The 20506-nt window shown below is 38.9% G+C and overlaps 1 pseudogene; it reads left to right on the top strand.

Moving 5' to 3' along the window:
* The first annotated feature begins 2968 nt into the window (after positions 1 to 2968).
* On the top strand, positions 2969 to 14063 carry LOC122659428 (annotated as a pseudogene).
* Positions 14064 to 20506: the final 6443 nt, after the last annotated feature.

The raw sequence follows: 20506 nt of genomic DNA, 5'->3' as shown, positions 1-20506 counted from the left end.
AAACACTATGGTGTCCTTTTCATAAATCTCACAAGAGGAAAGAGGAACAGATCAAGGTCAACAGAAAATTAAAGGAATAGAGTTGAGGAATTAGGAGGACTTTATTTTGGGGCATGGATGGGTTCTATGGGCCTTGGGATGGATGTTTATTTGTTATTTGTTACATTAGGCCTTACCTAGAAGCATATAAAGTGGGTTGAAGTAGTACATGAGATTAGTGTCTTAAGTATCTAAGTTAGATGAGGATACTTTTAGCTTAGATAGTATTCCATTTTGAGTCTACAAGTCATGTCTGTTTGTGGAACTGATAAGGAGTCATTTAATGAGTCTAATTACGAGTTTCAAAAGGTTATATAAATGTATATCTACGGATCCACCATCAGTTCGACATGATTTGATCATAGAATTTGAAGTCTTTTTCTAGATTTTTTTATACGGGACTAGTATTCCAGAAGTCCAATTGCTTTTCTTCTCCTATCTGAGTTCTACTGCAAATCAGTGTTCTCTCTTCAATTCTTCGTCTCCTAATTTTTATTGTTACTTTTTCTAATCTGCATACTTCTGTTCTAAATCAATTTACGGCTTGCTTTCTGTCTCTATATCTCTCTAGTTACTGCACTCTTTTTAGCTATAAATTGAGACACAAGTTCCACTTATCTTCCTCTTTGAAATTCTGTTAATATTTCTGAAGAACTCTATTCCATTCCTTTACTTCTAATTCTGCTACTTATATCCCTAGCAGCTCTAGGACTTCCCTTTAAAGTAAATGCTCTTCCCTCTAATGTAGGAATCCATGGTAAAAATGTCATCATTTGCAATCTTGTTTAGGCGTTGTTAGTCGTAGATTATGGTGGGCGGAAAGATTTGATCTGTATTCTCTCTCTCTCTCTCTCTCTCTCTCTCTCTCTCTCTATTCTATATGCATTTATTCTCCATTGTCTACTGCTGATACAGAATGTCATTCCTTAAATTTATATATGCAAGGTATAATTCCTGTTAAGATACTTTTTTTAAATAAACTCCATATAGAAATGAGACAGGAGGAGATCTGCTAACCAATGGAGAGGAATCAACCGGATATAGTGATGGTAACACAGTCTTAGGCTTCTTCAATAAACAACATATTATTACGTTATTTCATGGCTTTCAAGCCTGAAAATCCAAACCCAGATGTACCTGATGGATGCTAAAATTTCCTGCAAGGATAACATGCTAACCTAAGGTAGGCATAATCACTCTTAAGGATTGTCTAGTTAGGGGGGGGGGGCAGCAGAATGCATGATGCACGTACATTAGCGGGACAACAATAACAGTGAGCAATGAACAATAGAAATCATAGGTTGCATGTATTCAACTAAACAATGTTCAATTGGATGCTATAGAGGTTAGAAGTTAGGCAAACTAGGAGCAGATTGTTAATAGAGTAAGACAATCTGCTAGAGGTATGTTAATTAAATATGTGTTAAACTAGTGTCCAACCTATTGGATATCTTTCTTTTTGTTACCTCAATGTGTAGGATCCTTGATTCTATCAATTCTGCTTTTCAAAAAATGTTGTGACTATGGTCTCTTATTTCATCCCCCCCTCCCCCAAAAAAAGTGGTATCATATCTCTTGGTCTGCCATGTGTAAGCCAAAATTCCAAGGTTGGGTTATTGCTTTTTTATGTTTTCTATACATAACTAGCCTCTTCTCCTTAATTTGCCATATCGCCTTATAAAAAAACCCTTCTATTTTATGTACATCTATTTGAAAAGCTAGATACTTCCACAATCAGTCTTTATTTCATGAGGCAACTCTTAGGAATATAGGATCTCCAATATAGGACAGACGAACAGTATCGCAAAAGTTTTCGAGTTGAGGGTAGGAAGGGATATTTCAATATGGGAGGATCATTGGATACCATCTCTGAACAATATTATGGTTCCTGCTTCTATTCATCCATACCCTTTATATTCTAAGGTTAGCAATTTAATTGTAGATGGATGTTGGAATGTTTAAATTTCTTCTATTTTTTAATCTTATGTATCTGAGGCTATATTACGAATTCTTTTTTTTTTGGTAAACATATTACGCATTCTTTTAAGAGCTTATTATATTTTAGATGATTAGGTTTGCCCTCTTGCTAGATCAGAAAAATTTTCTACTAAAGTGGGTGTCAAAGTGTTGTTTATTAATCACATTTCTGGTTCTTTGAGTTTGGATTTCTCTTATATGTGGCGATTTATTTGGGATTTGCAAATTCATTCTCATTTTGTCACTTTTCTTTGAAAATTTTTAGTTGGTGCAATTCCCACTATAAGTATGTTACCATAGCAATTGTGGGTTGATTGTTTTATATTCATTTTACCATAGAGAAACTGATATTGACCCCAAATACTAGCCAGGTAGGTTGTGGTCTGTATTATGGGGGAGGGTGTACACTAAGTCAAATTCTAGCATGCATGAACTTTCAAGAATCCTAAATTATTGTAAGACTAATTAAGCATAGCAAGAATTTCAGCCAAAATTCATGTCAAGACAGCAACACTGCCAACATAGAAAAATTATAGCATAAAATAGGTGAAAGGGAATTAAAGAACAGGGTAGTAAAAATAAATACCACTCAGATTTTAGGGGCTACAGTTAGTGAACAGCTTCCATAAAGTTGTAGTTTTGTCCATTGCCTTCACTATAAAGCAGAAAATTAAAAGAACAAGAGAGCAGCAACAATGAGGGGGGGGGGCTGGAGAAAAAGAAGACAGTTCCAAATGGGGCATTAAAATAGGGAATAACAAAGGGGAACAATGGGGGAATGGGGTCACGACATTAGGAGAGATAGGTCGTGAATCAAAGACCTGACAGTGACAACATCAAGCTTAAACACTATGGACTTGATTGCTTTAATTAACTAGAATTCAATTGCAATATTGCATCCTGACCAGATGGTTTATGGAAAAGAGGTCTTGTTCCAATGCAGGTTTAGGAGATGGATGAGCACCAGAAGATGGATGAGCACCAAGAGATGGATGAGCACCAGGGGTCCGGGGGCTCTAGTTCATCATCATCATCTAGAAGTATGACCTTCAATTTCTAGCTTGAATACATAATAATTACGTTAATTACATTAAATAAACACCATTTTGGTCACTAATAACATTGCATTTTTGAATTGTAGAGCATAAAAGAGGTCCTACAAGAGCCATCCGAGTCCTTAATAGGCCAAGTACTGATAAGAAAGATCCTCAGTTAAATAATTTCGACCAAGTGGTTGGCAGTAATGCATCTGAAGTGGCCACATTCACTGGTATTCTTGCCAGGATCCCAACATCTCTACCATTAAACTATAATGATTGGAGATTGGTTCCATGACATCACAAAGAAGATGCATGGAATAGGATTAAGGTATGGTGATATTACATCTTATAATCAATATATAAAGGACCTAATAATGCATAGGTATGTAGTGATTGTTGATTAGTTTAGACTCATACTAATTCATTTTGTTTACTAGAAAAAATATAATGTAACGGACAAGGCCCAGCGTATTGTGATGATGAAATTGGGTCACTCATGGCGGGATTTCAAAGCAGAACTGCACAAAGTCACAGAGGAAAAATATCCTAATCTATTTGATGCCCCTCGCCCTACTGATCCCATAGACATTCCACCTACCTAGTGGGAATTCCTCATTGGGATGTGGACATCTGAGGCCTGGCAGGTAATATGATTTTTTTAATCAATGTATTGATCTAATTTCCTTTTGTTTTATTATTTATGATGCATATTTTAATGATGGGTTTGATGTATGATAGAATAAATCTACAAAAAATAAAGAGAGCAGATCGAAACAAGTTATGTCTCATACAGCTGGTAGGATGTCCTTTGCACAAGTGGAACATAACTTAGTAAGTTTCTTATGCACATTTCACACATAGCTAGTTGGTAAATATCATAAATTGTTGTGAAGTTATTTGATCTAACTCGCATATCTACTTGTTCAGATTGCTGAAAACCCTGATGGTGAGCCACCTTCTAGAGTACAGATATTTAAGAAAACCCACACAAGGAGAGATGGCACCATCATAGATCAGGCTGCGAGAGATATCATAGTAAGTATTTATGAAAAAAAATGCTTATATATGGTGATTACTATGGCGTATTGTGTTGATGAAATTGGATCATTCATGGTGTTCGATTGTATTAGGTTTGTGTAGTACTGCTGTTCTACTTACTATGGTGTTTGATTGTGGTGGGAGAGATGATGTCTGTGGCCTCTGGGACTGGTGGTAGTTGGTTCAGCGATGGTTGGGTTTTCTTTTTTTTTTTGATGAAACAACAACAAAGTGAAGTGAAATCACACAAACCACACACCAATCCCAAAAGGTTAACCGACTTTTGGAACCGTGGAATAAAGTGATAGTTGGGTTTAATATGGACGAAACCTTCTTACCATAAGTATGTAATACTAATGGCAGGAGCTGCTAATTTTGTTCACCAATATTTATGTACTACTGATGGCAGGAACCACCAAATTTAATCTTACCCTTTCTAACATCCGACCTCAAAGGATGGGGAAACATCCATTGTATTGTTAACTTGTATGTTATATAAGTTTCTTATTATTCTCATTTGTTTACTTTATTCTTCAGTTCTTCTTTTGTTCTTGTTTGCTGTCTTTGCCCTTGCTAGAAATTCTTAGCCTTCTAAATGCAACAAGAAGCCTATTTGAGTTCTTTTTTGTATAAGGAATAGCTTGAATAAAAGTTGCACGTTATATTGGATCAAAAGCACCTTGAAATACTGCATTGAAATAGGATTAGATTGTATCAATATGGTATAAGCATTTGCATGTTAGAATGTATGCTATTTTTTATTCCACTGTTAATATGTTTTACATTGGTTTACAGAACAATTTTGATGAGAAATTGGAGGAACTACCCCCAGAAATGAGAGAAAATAGAGATGTCCAAAATGAGAAATTCGAGAATTTGTTTGGCTCTGATTCACATGGTCGAGTGTGCGATGCGGGCCTGGGTGTAAGGCCAACTGATTTTGGCACCACAAAAAGAAAAATTGAGGAAAGAAGATCACAAGAAGATTCACAAAGAGAAGTTAGAGAATTGAAGGAACAAGTTGCCAATTTGACAGAAAAGTTGACAGAAAATTTGACAGAAATAGATGCAATGAAGCACCAACTAGATATTATCACCCAAATGTTGATGGCCAATAGAGGTAGTTCACAGAGTTCAGTTAACTTATGTAAGTTAGAAAATTATAAAATTTTGTTGGTTTCTTTATCGGTCTTTAGTACTATATATACTAATTTTCTCACCTATTCATTTGAACAGTTGTAATTGAGGCCATTTCATAAGCTGGCCTATATTTTGACAGTCAATCTGTACAGGTAAACCTTTTTTCTACAGCCTATCAAGTAGAGTTTGGAATTTACAATTAACCATGAGTTTAGTCTATCTCAGTTATTCATTTTTAGTGATTGTTTGATTGTTATTCTTTGCCTTGAAGGAGCTATTAGTGCTATTGATTGAGCAACCAAAGCCATTGTTGAAGATTTACTATCTTAATGGCTTGTTATTTGATACTGAAATCAATCTATAATCTGGTTTGTCTAAACCTTCTATCGATTCTTAGATTTGAGAATTCCTTATTCAAGTAGTAATCTTTAGATCCTAAGAATCTGACCATTGGATTAAGCCTGATTTCTGATATTATATTGTCCCATCCAATTTGAGCCTATGACAAGAATTTTGCCTGAATCTGATCCCTTGATTTTTTGTTGTTAAAATTCTTTGGAAATCTGATTTTATTACTTATGTGTGATCATGTCACAAGCATATCTCCCACTAAATCTCATAGGTTTGAGAATAGCACTGCATTAGAAGGGATTTTGATCTTGCTAATTTTGTCAATGATAAGATTATATGCTGTAAGGCCACCTCATCAAAATGTTAAGTTGGAGTCTTAGTAGTTGTTTTCTATTTATTTTCTTATTTATTATTTTCTCTTTTCTTGAGCTTGAATAGGCTTGATGTTAGCAATCCAACTTATCTCCATCTTATCTCTATCTCTAGAGTCAGTGTTTTAGTAAAATATGCTGCTGTTTTTTATTAGGGACCGGTTTTCACATATGGTCGTGTATGAAATGTGATCAATACCTCAACCGTCGGATAGATACACAAGAATTGAGTATTCCTATCCAAGGGCTAAAGTATTGACCATGTTCATACATGACCATGTATGAAACCTTTCAGCCATTTATTATTTTCTTAGGATAAGGCTATCTATCATTTTGGGTAATCTCTCCCTCTCTTATTTGGAAGATGGAAGTACATGGAGTATTGCCTCTCGTTTAGGCAATCTTCCAAGATTGATTTCCTATAGACCATGCATATTTTACTGATCTCTTTGGCCTGAGATTGACCACATAATTTAATTTCCTGTAGGCCAATTTGAACTGTTTTCTGTTCATCCATATGATTCCTATTTTGGCAGGGTTTGATCTGTCCTAGTCCCACTAGGACTTGAGCAGTAGTGATGTCAAATGATTGTATGTTATATTTGTTACTTACCATGAGATTAAAGATTATGATTTTACTTGTTTTGTCTCTTGCAGTGTTTATTGTAGTTTTCATTCTTGGGATAGCAGTCAGACTTGAAGTAATGAGATGTAGAAAACTTCATATGCAGAAATTGACAACATGCAGTTGAATTGGTGTGGTCCCAAATGGGTGGTGGTGTTGATGAAACTTTTTGAGGCTTATCTTTTCTCTTGTCAAGTCAAGGCTGAAATTGATGTTGAACATATTTAGTGGATGTAGTACCTTGAACTTCCTTTTAGTACTTTTTTTATTGTTCGTTATTTTACGTTTAGTGCTTGTAGCTAGTACTTTGAACTTCTTTTTAGTGCTTTTGATACTGTTCTTTATTTCATATTTAAAGGATGTACTACGTACTTTGAACTTCCTTTAAGTACTTTTGATATGTACATTTCATATTTAGTAGATGTTGGGCATTATTTAAAGTACTGTTTTAAGTGGATGGATGTATATTATATATGAAACAGGTGATAATATTAATGTGGATGGAAGTAGTATATGAAACTGATTTAAAAAAAAAAAAACTAATGTTAGCGGCGTTTACCTACAAATGCCGCCAAATAACTAAACCAGATTTATATCCCGGCATTTATAGATAAATGCCACGAAACGGTAGAATTCCAAACAATATACTGGCATCAATTAAACGCCACTATAGTATATTTATCCCCCGCATTTATGTATAAACGCCGTTAATAAACAAGCACTTTTATACTATAACGACATTATGATAAACGCTGTTGTAAATTACTATATTATGGCGTTTCTTTGGAAACATCGTAAAAAATATATATACACGGGCATAAGCTATAAACGCCGCTGTATATTTGCGGCATTATATATCACGGCATTTTAGCGGCGTTTATTATAAACGCCGGGAAATGAAACAGTGGCACATTTTTACCCTTTAGTGGCGTTTAAGAAACGCCGGCATAGATCATTTTTCTTGTAGTGTTTATTTTTAATTACTCCCAATTTGCATTAGTTGATAGGTTAGATGCTCATGTGTTAGGACGCCAATTTAATCTTGTAGATGCGTAATTTGTTAGATGCTTGTGAGTTAGGACCCGTTAGTTTAATTATCATTAATTTAGTAATTTAATTAATTTGGTTCACTTTGCATTACTTTTAAGATTAGTTAAATAGAATGGCGTATATCTCCTCGTGTTCGAGCTGTAGCTACGATTGACCCGTACGTTTACGGTTTTATTTTAACTCAAACAAGTTTTTGGCGTCGTTGCCGGGGAGATTATTGTCCATTTTATTTTTCTGATTTTTTAAGTAGTTTGAAGTGTTTTAGTTTATTATTTTCTCTTCTTTTCTGGAAAAAAAAATCAATTTTTGAAAACCTTTTCTTGTTTCTCTTCTATTTCAAATAGTGTGCGCCCAATCTAAAGTCCTTCATATACTCCAACCCTCCATGTTTTGGTGTCCCTCATAGACTTAAGTTACCTATGACGCTACATCTTGACCTGGTGGGATGGATTGACATGTGACTTATCTTTGGAGGTGACCACTCTTGATAACAGGAAAGCGACATAGTGAGAGCGTTGGAAACATAAATGTATAGTAGACCTCCACTCTACATCAGACTCCAGATGGAGTCGCCCGTAGGTGGCTATAGAAGACTATACGGGTTCCCTTGCTGTCAACCTATATGACATCCTTACAGCTTTTGAACCATTGTTTCAATTTTTGAGGGATAGATGCACTATCTACCTTGGGCTCCCTCTTGTTTTTAGTATTTTTATTTTTACTTTTTTTTTTTTTAAGTCGTTTATTTTTCTTTAATTTTTCTAAAGGAGACTTCATATCTAGGTGGCTACGATGTGGACTCGTGATTCAAGTAAACGTCTTATTAGAAGACCACCTTCTCCACCACCTTTGACCCCACCTACCACTATGGTAGGCCAACAACCCAAGACTCTTAAGGAGAGATTTTACCCTATCAGAGTTGCATAGCCCTCTTGCATCAATCTGCCTATTGCTACAGGAAACAACTATGACCTCAAGACCAACTTAATTAGCATGCTACCCCACTTCCATGGGATGACCAATGAAGATGCATATCTCTTCCTTATGGAATTTGAGGAGGTCTATGTTCTAATTAAGGTTCAAAATTTAACTGATGATGCAGTGAGGCTGAGGTTTATAAACTTTGCCTTGAAGGACCAGGCCAAGAAGTGACTCTATGGACTGCCAACAAACTCCATTAATACATGGGATGAGTTCACCATTGTCTTCTTGAAAAAATTCTTTCCTCTTCACATGACCAATAAGCTTAAGAGTGACATCCTCCAGTTCAGGCAGAAACCATATGAGTCATTCTCTAAGTTCATGGAGAGATTCAAGGACCTCCTTTTAGAATGCCCTCACCATGGTATTGATTTATGGCAGATTTGCCAAATTATTTATGAAGAGATAGAATTTCAGACCAAGTAGCTTTTAGAATCTATGTGTCCTGCAGGCTTTACCTCTTTTTCTGATGAGAATGAGGCCTGGACATTCTTGAACAACTTGGCTGAAAAGACTAGGGAGTGGGAACCTTCCCAAGAGGCTGAAAAGACCACTAAGGGGTATCTCATAGAGGGTGTTCCGGCCAAAGAGGCCAAACTTGACAGCCTCGTCAAAAGGTTGGAGTCCCTAATGCCTAAAGAGCCTATGCCAGTTAACCAGGTCAACCATGTGTCAATATGCAGTTGGTGTCAAAACCCTGGACATCTTTTGGAGGAATGCCCCAACACCTTTGTGGGTAATTCCAATACTGAGAATGTAAGTGCCCTTTATCAAAACAATCCATATAGCAACACTTACAACCCAGGATGGAGAAATCACCCCAATTTCTCCTGGACTCAAGGGAACCAAGCAGGCCCATCCAATTTTCACAATCAAGGTCAGCTTGGTCTCCAGAGGCCCAACTATGCACCACAAAACCAAGGTATGTCTCCTCAGCCCTTCCCCCCTCGTCCTCATCTAGGACCTTCTATTAATTCTGCTAGGCCACCTCTCCTTGCTCCTTATCAGCCACCCCCAGGGTTTATAAATATAGGAGAGGCAAAAATAATGAGTGAGATGGAGAACAAGATAGCCCTTCTCATGACAGGTCAAAATAATATGGAGAAACAACTCACCCAGCTTGTCACAATCCTACATGAGAGGGAAACAGGAAAGTTACCTAGCCAACCTGAGTCAAATCCTAGGCATTAGGTTCGTATTCAACAAGGTACCCAAGCTCCTCCACTCAATATTGCAGTACAAGGCCAACAGCATCAAAGGCCCTCCAATCAGGTAAATGCAATATATGCTTTGCGGAGTGGCCATGAGTATCAATAGGTTAGTAAACCTCCATCTCTACCATCTTATACTCCTGTTGATTCTTCTCCTTTTGATGAGACCATTGAAGTGCCTACGGTTCCTGATTCGCCTGATGAACCTGAAGTAATTCCAGATGATTTTGTTGAGGAAGCCAAAGATGATTCTATTGAGAAAGTGAAAGAGACCACCCTTGAGAGAGTTTATACCCCCACCTGCCCCTTTCCCAAATAGGTTGGTTAGCAAGAAGTCTCCTTCTGTGGAGAAAATTTTGGATGTTTGAAAATAGGTTCAAGTGAATATCCCTTTGTTGGATGTCATTGGACAGATCTCCACTTATGCTAAAGTCCTCAAAGACTTATGCACCCAAAAGCGGACCACCAATGTGCCAAAAAAGGTATTCTTGGCTGCTAACATTAGTTCTCTCATCTCACAGCCAGTAGCAGCCAAGCATAAGGATCCTGGAAGCCCTACCATCTCTTGCACTATAGGTAGTACCACTATTGATCATGCCTTATTGAACCTTGGTGCAAGTGTGAACCTCTTACCCTTTCATGTCTACCAACAATTGAAATTGGGAGAGCTGAAACCGACCATAATCACTCTTCAGCTTGCAGATCAGTCGGTTAAAGTTCCTAAGGGAATGATTGAGGATGTCCTATTGAAGGTTGAGAAATTTATTTTTCCTATGGATTTTATTATTTTAGATACCCAACCTACTACCAACTTTAAGGATCAAATCCCTATCATCTTGGGTAGGCCATTCCTAGCTACCAGTAATGCTCTAATCAATTGCAGGAATGGTCTCATGAAGTTATCTTTTGGCAATACTTCTGTTGACTTTAATGTGTTTAGGTTGGGCAAGTAACCTGATATGGATGAAGAGGTATATATGCTTCAGGGATTTCCCAATAATATTAATACTTTCTTTGAAATTGATTTTGATTCGAAATTTTAGGAATGTATGCAGGAATTGGAAGGTGTTGATGATATCCCCTTATCTGAGGTCTGAAGTATCCAACCACCTTTGGAGCCCCTTGGACCCCTATCCACCTCCATTCCCAAACCCTCTATTATTGAGCTCCCCACATTAGAGTTGAAGGCATTGCCCTCCAATCTTAAGTATGCCTTCCTAGGACATGATCATACTCTCCCTGTTATTATTGCTTCTGATTTGATTTCTATTCAGGAAGAAGAGTTGATTAAGCTTCTAAAGGACCATAAGGAAGCCATAGGTTGGACCATGTTGGACCTCAAAGGTAGTAGTCTCTCCATTATTCAACATCATATTCATCTGATGGAGAGTTCCAAACCTTCTAGGGAACCCCAAAGGAGGGCTAATCCTCTCATGAAATAGGCAATTGCAGGAATGGTCTCATGAAGTTATCTTTTGGCAATACTTCTGTTGACTTTAATGTGTTTAGGTTGGACAAGCAACCTGATATGGATGAAGAGGTACATATGCTTCAGGGATTTTTCGATGATATTGATACTTTCTTTGAAATTGATTTTGATTCGGGATTTCAGGAATGTATGCAGAAATTGGAAGGTGTTGATGATACCCCCTTATCTGAGGTCTGGAGCATCCAACCACCTTTGGAGCCCCTTGGACCCCTATCCACCTCTATTCCCAAACCCTCTATTATTGAGCCCCCCACATTAGAGTTGAAGGCATTGCCCTCCAACCTTAAGTATGCCTTCCTAGGACATGATCATACTCTCCCTGTTATTATTGCTCCTGATTTGACTTTTATTCAGCAAAAAGAGTTGATTAAGCTTCTAAAGGACCATAAGGAAGCCATAGGTTGGACCATATCATACCTCAAAGGTATTAGCCCCTCAATTGTTCAACATCATATTCATCTGATGGAGAGTTCCAAACCTTCTAAGGAACCCCAAAGGAGGGCTAATCCTGTCATGAAATAGGCAATTAAGAAAGAGATCCTAAAGTGCTTGGATCATGGCATAATTTATCCTATTTCTGATGGTCAATGGATGAGTCCTATGCAGGTTGTGCCAAAGAAAGAAGGAGTCACTGTAGTTGAGAATGCCAATAATGAATTGATTCTAACCCGTATCCAAACAGGGTGGAGAGTGTGCATTGACCATAGGAAATTGAATGCTATAACTTAGAAGGACCACTTTCCCTTGCCTTTTATTGATCAGATGTTAGAGAGACTAGCTGGCCATGAATATTATTATTTTCTTGATGGTTATCCAGGCTACAACCAAATCCCTATTGCTTTAGAGGACCAACACAAGACCACTTTCACATGCCCTTATTAAATTTTTGCTTACCGGCATATGCTTTTTGGGCTTTACAATGCCCCTACTACGTTCCAAAGGTGCATGATGAGTATCTTTTCTGATATTGTAGAGCATTTTCTAGAGGTGTTTATGGATGATTTTTCTATTCATGGCTCTACCTTTTCTAATTGCTTGCATCATCTCTCTTTGGTTTTTGAAAGATGCATAGAAAAGAACTTGGTCTTGAATTGGGAGAAGTGCCACTTCATGGTGAAGCAAGGCATAGTTTTTTGTCACATTGTGTCCAAAGAAGGGATTAAGGTTGATAGATCTAAGGTGGACCTTATTGCCAATTTACCACCACCCAAAAGTTGAAAGACTTTAGATTTTTTCTTGGCTATGCAAGTTTTTATAGAAGATTCATCAAGGATTTTAGTCAGATAGCTTGACCTCTCACCTCTCTTTTGGCAAAGGACTACCAATTTGATTTCTCTCCTGAGTGTCATGAGAGTTTTGAGCAATTGAAAAGAGCATCGACCTCAGCCCCCATTATGCAAGCTTCAAAATGGATAGTGCCATTTGAGCTTATTTATAATGTCTCTGATTTTGCTATAGGGGCTGTTCTTGGGCAAAGAATCAACAAATTGCCCCATGTGATTTATTATGCAAGTAGGACTCTTAATGATGCACAGCTTAATTATACCACCACTGAGAAAGAATTTTTAGCTGTTGTGTTTGCTTTAGAGAAGTTTAGGCCCTACTTGGTTGAATCACATGTGATTGTTTATACTGACCATGCAGCTATCAAATATCTTGTGCAGAAAAAAGATGCTAAGGCTCGCCTCATTAGGTGGATCCTTTTGTTGCAAGAATTTGATCTTAAAATTAGGGATAAGAAAGGGTGTGAAAATTTGGTTGCAGACCATCTATCCCGACTGCCTAATTCTTTGACTGTTGATTCTCTAGTCAACGAGAACTTTCTTGATGAGTATCTAATGGCAGTGTCTAGTGAACCATGGTTTGCTGATATTGTAAAATTATCTGGTTACGGGTGTGACACCTGCACATTGGTCCACCCAAGATAAGTATCGTTTCTTTTCACAGGTTAAATATTTCTTTTGGGACGATCCTTATCTTTTTAAGACTTGTCCGGATTAAGTAATCCGGAGATGTGTTCTTGATCATGAGCAACAATCTGTCTTATCTTTTTGCCATTATCAGGCTTGTGGAGGCCACTTTGGGCCTAATAAGACTGCGGCCAAGGTTTTACGGTGTGAATTTTATTGGTCTAGTCTGTTTAAAGATGTTTTTACTTATTACAAGACGTGTCCTTCATGCCAATCCTTAGGGCATCTCACTGGGAGAAATATGATGCCCCTCAACCCAATTCTAGTGATTGAGGTGTTTGATGTATGGGGTATTGATTTCATAGGACATTTCCCTAACTCTTTTGGTAACCTGTACATATTACTTGCTATGGACTATTTGTCCAAATGGATTGAGGTAGTTACTTGTAAGACCAATGACCACAAGGTGGTTGTGAAACTTTTGAAGGAGAACATCTTCTCCCATTTTGGTACTCCCCGTGCTATCATTAGTGATCGGGGCAAGCATTTTTGTAATTGACCCTTTGAGGCTCTCATGAGAAAGTATGGTGTCATCCATAAGTTGGCCACACCCTACCATCCCCAGACTAGTGGCCAGGTTGAGGTTTCAAATAGGCAGATAAAGTAAATTCTTGAGAAAACCATCAACCCGAATTTCAAGGATTGGTCTAATCGGTTGGTAGATGCTTTGTGGGCCTATAGGACAGCCTTCAAGACCGATCTTGGTTAATCTTCGTACCATCTGGTGTATGGAAAGGCATGTCACTTACCTGTTGAACTTGAGCACAAGGCCTTTTGGGCTATCAAGAAGCTTAACTTTGACCTATCCACTGCAGGTGCCCATAGGAAACTCCAACTATCTGAGTTAGAAGAGCTTAGGAATGAGGCATATGAGAATGCCCGGATTTACTAGGTAAAAACCAAGGCTTTCCATGATAGGAATATTTTGAGAAAAACTTTTGAGGTAGGCCAGAGAGTTTTGTTGTACAATTCTCGTTTGCATATCTTTCCAGGTAAGTTGAGCTATAGATGGGATGGCCCCTATATAGTTTAGACTGTCTATCCTCATGGGGATGTTGAAGTCCTCATTCCAAGTACATGAGCTACTTTCAAGGTAAATGGCCAACGTTTGAAGTCATACATTAAGATGCCTACTCCAGTTGAGGAAGAGATCATGGATCTCCATGAGCCTCTTTACCTTGACCAGTGATATCCTGGTATGTATCCCTTCCCTTGTCCTTATTCTTTCTTTTCTGCATGCATTGAGGACATTGCATGAATTAAGTGTGGGGGGTGTGTTGGACTTTATTTGTGAATTTTGTGAGTTTTGATTGTGGAGGTAATTTGGTTATGTGCATAAGTCTCTTTGATTGCGAAATGAGAGAAAGAGGGAATTAGGTGCCCTAGCATGCGAAATAATAAAAAATCCCTTTTCAAGGATGGTAGTTGGTTTGTATCCGGTGATGAAGATTGAGTTTGAAAATATGAGTGCTACCTCATTGGATGGTTAGATTTCCTCTATGTGTTTATGGACCCTGTGATCTTTTGGCTAGTAGTTGAGACCAATTTGTTTATGGCAAGGCAAGGCATGAAAGTGACTGAAAAAAATGAAACAGAAAAGAAAGTGGAATTCCTTGGGACTGGACAGGGCACTGTGCCTCATGAAGCAGGGTGACTTGATCGAAACCCCTTGAAAGGAAACTCAAAAAAAAAAACTCTTGCATCAATGTCTCAAAGTCTTTATAGATATATGCAAAAAGCGAAGCTACCAAGTATTTGGGTGTTTGGTGTATGCTCCACCATGTCATTCAGAGAACAGTAGTAGAGTAGAAATAGAGTTTTTGGTTGGAAAAAAAAAAAAAAAAGGAAGCTTTTGTCTTAATGCCTGAAAAGAAAGTATGGTAAAAAATACTCAATGCCTAAGTCTTTGGTTCCATCTATGCTCTGGGGGGTTTACTTGAAGGTGAGTAGTGTTCAAAAGATAAGAGCAGATCCCTTAATCTTGATATATGCTAATTGCTTGAATTGATGTGGGGTGATAAAATTCAAATGTAGGGGACTCTTTGGCTCCTTGATCTTTAGTTGAGTATTTCTTTGAGATTGTGTGTACTATCTTACTTATGCCATGAGAAAAGTTTACATCATTCTTTTCGACTTATTGAATTTTGGGTGTATATTCACCACAAATACCCACGAGACAAAACACTTCCACTAGGGGTAACCTAGGGGTTTAAAGGCTTGTTGCACATGCTAAGTGCAACCGTGATTCCTACGAAAGGGAGTTAGTATTGTTTTGCATTCTAGGTTAATTTTTCTTTTTGTTTACTTGAGGACAAGTAACATTCAAGTGTGGGAGAATCTGATGAACACATTTATGTGTGAAATCTTAGGACATAAAGCATACATTTTACCACATTGGGCAGAGTTACTTAGTGCTTTCTTGTGCGTTTCAGGTTTTTTGACTATTTATTGCTATTCTGGACTATCGGAGGCTACATCTCTAAATTTACACGTAAAGCTACCCAATATTTTTGCATGGCTGTAAAGAGGACTAGATTTGGAGCAGGTTGGACATGACAGAAAGCAAGTACGCATTCGTCTAGGCCACCGTATAGTCAATTATTCTTTTTAGCCCAAGAAATGATAATGGGCCAGAAATGAACCGAAACGCAAACCCGGACCACTCTGAAGCAACCATGAACGAAGGAGGAATTTTATGTTCAAATTAGAAGTTTGACTAGAGAGTGGGCTGCAAGCAAGGATCGGCCAAGATGGGGTTTGCACAAGAAAGAAAGGAGAAATAGTAGGAGAGATAGGATTGGAAAATAAAAATAAAAAGAAGAGAATCATCCCACTCACGTTTCTCTCCACCTCTCCTCCTATTTTTTATCTCCCTCTCATCCTATTCTCTCATTCTTTCTTTCACACCCATGTCTCTCACGGACTCTCTCTCACCAATCCATATCTCACCACTCCATCTCACACCCCATCTCTTTCACGGATTCTCACTCCCTCTTTGCTAACTTCTTCTTTTCTCTATCTCAACCCTTTTTCCTATTTTCTCTCTCCCTATCCACGATTTTTCTCACTTTTATATATATATATATATATATATATATATATTTTAATGCCACCTCACCTCCTTCCTAAAATCCTCCCTTTCCCACTCATAAGCCCACGGCTCCCATTCTCCCTTTCCATTTCCAATTTCCAATATCATTTTTCCTTCTTATTTTTATTTTATTTTATTTTATTTTTTTTCCCCTTATCTCATCTCTCCTCCCTCCACGTTATCCCGTCTCTCATCCCTCTTTCCTATTATCTCTCTCTCTCTCCTATATCTTATTCTTTTTTATTTTATTTATTTATTTTTTGGGTGGGTAGTAGCAACACGTACGTCTAAAAAACTTATTTTCACGCTTTTTGATGCTAACCGTACATGTGGCATGAAGCAATCTAACCCATCAATTGATTTTCTTCGTGTCACCGGTTCTTAGTTTTTACGGTGACAAATTTATAGCCATTATCGTTGCTCGCTCTTGGCCCTTCCACGCCCTCTGTCTCTCGCTCTCTCTCCTCCGTCATTGCAAACCCACAACACCATGCTCTGTCTCACCAATTTCCCATTCGCTATTAAAGTACGGAAAATTATTTTAATGAGGTTTTGTTTGCAGCGAGCCAGAGAGAGATACTTTTTTGGGTTTACGCATTGGGGGAATTTCTCCCTATATTTTGGAGGCTCCGACACATACTTGGTTTTTCTTAGTTTCCATAAGATTTTGAACAAGTTGAGGGTCATCATTAGGGCTTAAACATCAGCCCTTAAGCCTTTCTATGGGCTCCCTTCTGCAAGTGAAGAGCTGATAACGTTGATTCATTTTGATCTTCCATCAATCCCACCCACCCAACAATTGCGCCTTCAGACTATACTCCTCATCAACGCCAAGATCGAAAGAGTCTGGCAGCAAATTTGCTATGTTGTCGTCATCATTATCAATGTAGTTCGCTGATGAAGCTCGCCTCTTCCTGATGTTGGTAAAGCTAGTAGTCACCGAACCATGTAGAGGTCTTCACCAACTCCCACCACTCTGCAGAAAAATCCTCTACTTGGCGGAAGGCTGTTGGAGGCTTTGGAACGAAGAAAGAGGCATCTGGGTTTAGCATTAATGTTCTTCCAGAAGCTAACTGACCAAATTACCATTATCATAGAGACTACACCTTGGTCCAGTAAGAATCTCACGAAATTAGGCTTCGAAAAATTACCCATCAATAATTTTTGAATACTACCTATTCCATCGGCAGTCATCTCCCAAAGACCCAAGCATATATGAAAAAGCTTGGAGCTCGCACTAAGAAATCATAGTCCTTCATACTCTAAGAATAGAATAAGAGAACCAAAATCAGGGAAGAAAACCATACCGGCAAGAAGCAAAAAAATGAAGTACAAATCTAATCAAAAGCTATGACATTAGGAAAAAAAAAATCGATTTATGAAGAGGGCAAAAGGAGAGAGAGAGAGAGGGGTGGGGGTAAGGGCTGCTGGGTTTGCAGTGGAGAGTACAGAACAGAGAAGAGAGGGCAGGGCAAGGCAGGGCGGGAGATAGAGAGGCATGGAGAGTGGAGAAAGATCACCGCCACAGCCGGTTTTAGGTAAATAATACAACGGCTGAGATTTGAAGAGGCTAAATCAACATTTATCAATTGAAGAACGTTCTGTCAAGTTATTATTACGTACGTACCACCACCTTTTAGCCTTATTTTTCTTTATATTTATGTCTTTCTTTCTTTTTTTTTTCTCTCTCCCTAAAATCTCTCCTCTCTCTACCAGGTCTCAATGTTTTTTTTTTTTCAGGGACATCATGGGATTTATTTAATTGTTAAGTAGAGTCCTAGTCACACTCTCTCTCCTCTCCACGATTTTTAAACGAAGAGAAGCCTCCAAAATCGTGGAGACCTCTCTCCCTCTTCCCTCTTCTCTCCTTCCCCCTATAAATACCCCCGTCCCCTCTTGCTTGTAAGAAGTTAGTTTTGAATTCATTCAATTAGTGAAATTTTCTCTTCTTTTCCTATTTTTCGCTTTAGTTTGTAATTTTGATTTCATAAATTAGTTCTTTCAAGTTCTTAGTTTTGCTTTCATAAGAGTAGTTTAATAGTTGTAATAGGTTTAGTTTATGCTTCAATGTCTTCAATATGGTTGTATAATATTCAAACCCAACAAAGTCACCCAGAACCCACTCACCAAGCATAGGTGTCATTTGGCGTGATTGGCATGAATCTCCTCGGGCATCAGGTATCATTCGGCGTGGTTCATCACATGAATCTCACCGGTGCACCAACCTAAACATACACACGAAAGCATTAAAATAGGTATAGAGGGGTCTCATGCTAGGCCCCAATGGTTAAAACTAGGTTTCAACCAAGACAGCACGAGCGGACTCACGGGCGGAGAAAAATAGAGTGAATCCGCCCCTGACTCCGTTCAGGCCGAAGGATAAAATCAGAGTGAGCGGACCCACGAGCGGATCTTCTTAATTGAATCCGATCGTTGATCCGTTCGACACCTGAGACAACCATAAAAGGGAGCGGATCCACGGGCGGATGTGCTTCTTGGATCCGCCCCTGTATCCATTTGATTTCTTGAGACAGACCTGAGAACAACAGGTCCCGGGCAGAGGAAAACAGAGTGAATTCGTGCCTTCGTCCGCTTAGGCCAACACAGATGATTTATACTGGGCGGACTGACGGGCGGTACCACGGTAGATGGATCCGGTCGTTCTTCCACCGGCAGTCTCTTCCGAGATTTCAAGGAGTTTCAGCTCCAGCTTGGAGCTTGGAGCTCCTTAGCATCTCAAGAAAAGGGGAGGGGTGTGTAAGCATCTCTAGGGTCACTAGAACCTAGGCTTAAGCTCATGGATTCAAAATCCACAAGGTTGGGTCTCAATTTGGTCCAAAGAGATGGGTTTCAAGTTCCAAAACCAAGGCTTCACAGCCATGATTGCAATTGCAGCACAAGGAGGTCTCAGGTATCTCCATTAGAGTTCTCAACAAAGGTCGAGCATCAACTTAAGTCCCAAGTGGAACTCTGTCCCAAGTGGAACTCTAGGTTAGCCCTTGGTCAAAGGATCAACCAAAATAAGAGGAATGGGGAGAGAGGTATCAGGTTTGGAGTCTTACCTTGGTGAAGAGCTCCAATGGGGAGGCAAGGTCCAAGGCTAGGTGAGCCCCCTTTCTCTTCTCCCTTCCTTTCCATCTCTTCTCCTTCACCTTCTTCTTCCTTCTTAGTCCGGTCAACAAGAGGAGGAGATGTGGGGCAGCCGGCCATTTTGGCATAGCTCTCATCTTCTTCCCTTCCCCTCTCATTCCTCTTCCACTCCTACTTCTTCCCTCTTTCTTCCTCCTTCTCCTTCTCTTGTCTTTTCTCCTCCACAGTTTTCGGGAGGGGGAGAGATGAGAGAATAAAAGGGGTTCTTTTAGTTTTAAGGGGGGTAGAAGGGACTTTAAGGAGTGTTTGGTTAGGGCCTTTAGGATGTAGTTGGGTCTTTAGGTTTTAAAATGGGTTTTGGGCTAGGCATTAGGCCATGTTTGGTCCAAGTCATGGCCCTTAGGTCCATTTAGGTAATTAGGGTCTATTTGGGTTGGTCCCAAACCTCACTTAGGCCTATTGGTCTTAGGTCTTGTTTGGTTTAGGCTAGGGTGTATAAAACCCATTATCTCCCTAAGTTAGGCTTTGTGGACCCCACTTGACCAATAAATGGTAGGGGTAGGGGTCCACAAGATCCAATGGCTTGATTAAATTGTCCAAGACATGGGGATGTAGGTTCCACAGGAAAACTAACCAAAAAGGTTAATGACAGCACGGACGGATCCTCAAGCGGATTCAGTTCAGGTGAGTTCGTTCGTGACTCTGGTGCTGCTGTCATGGCCCAAACTTCAAGGAAAATGGCGGGACTTTGGCCCACATTTCCAATACTTCGAAGGGGTTCTTTCTATGGTATTTCCAGTTTAAGGCCATTAGTGTTGACCATAGCCACAGGGCAAATTCCCATTGGATAAGGTCTGGATTGCCCCGAGGTACAATGGGATATTTGGGGTGCAGGTGTAACACATTCGACCTCGGACTGTTGGATGATGCGTTTGTCAAGTGTCAACCTCTCAACCCCGAACTGCACATCAAGGAATTGGAGAGGATTTTGATCCTCTTAAACCACGATAAATGAGAATGTGAATGAAAATGACCAGGGTATT

This window comes from Telopea speciosissima, chromosome 4 (assembly GCF_018873765.1).
Source record: "Telopea speciosissima isolate NSW1024214 ecotype Mountain lineage chromosome 4, Tspe_v1, whole genome shotgun sequence".
In the NCBI taxonomy this organism is placed as follows: Eukaryota; Viridiplantae; Streptophyta; class Magnoliopsida; order Proteales; family Proteaceae; genus Telopea; species Telopea speciosissima.
This window is presented reverse-complemented; position numbering and strand designations above follow the sequence as displayed.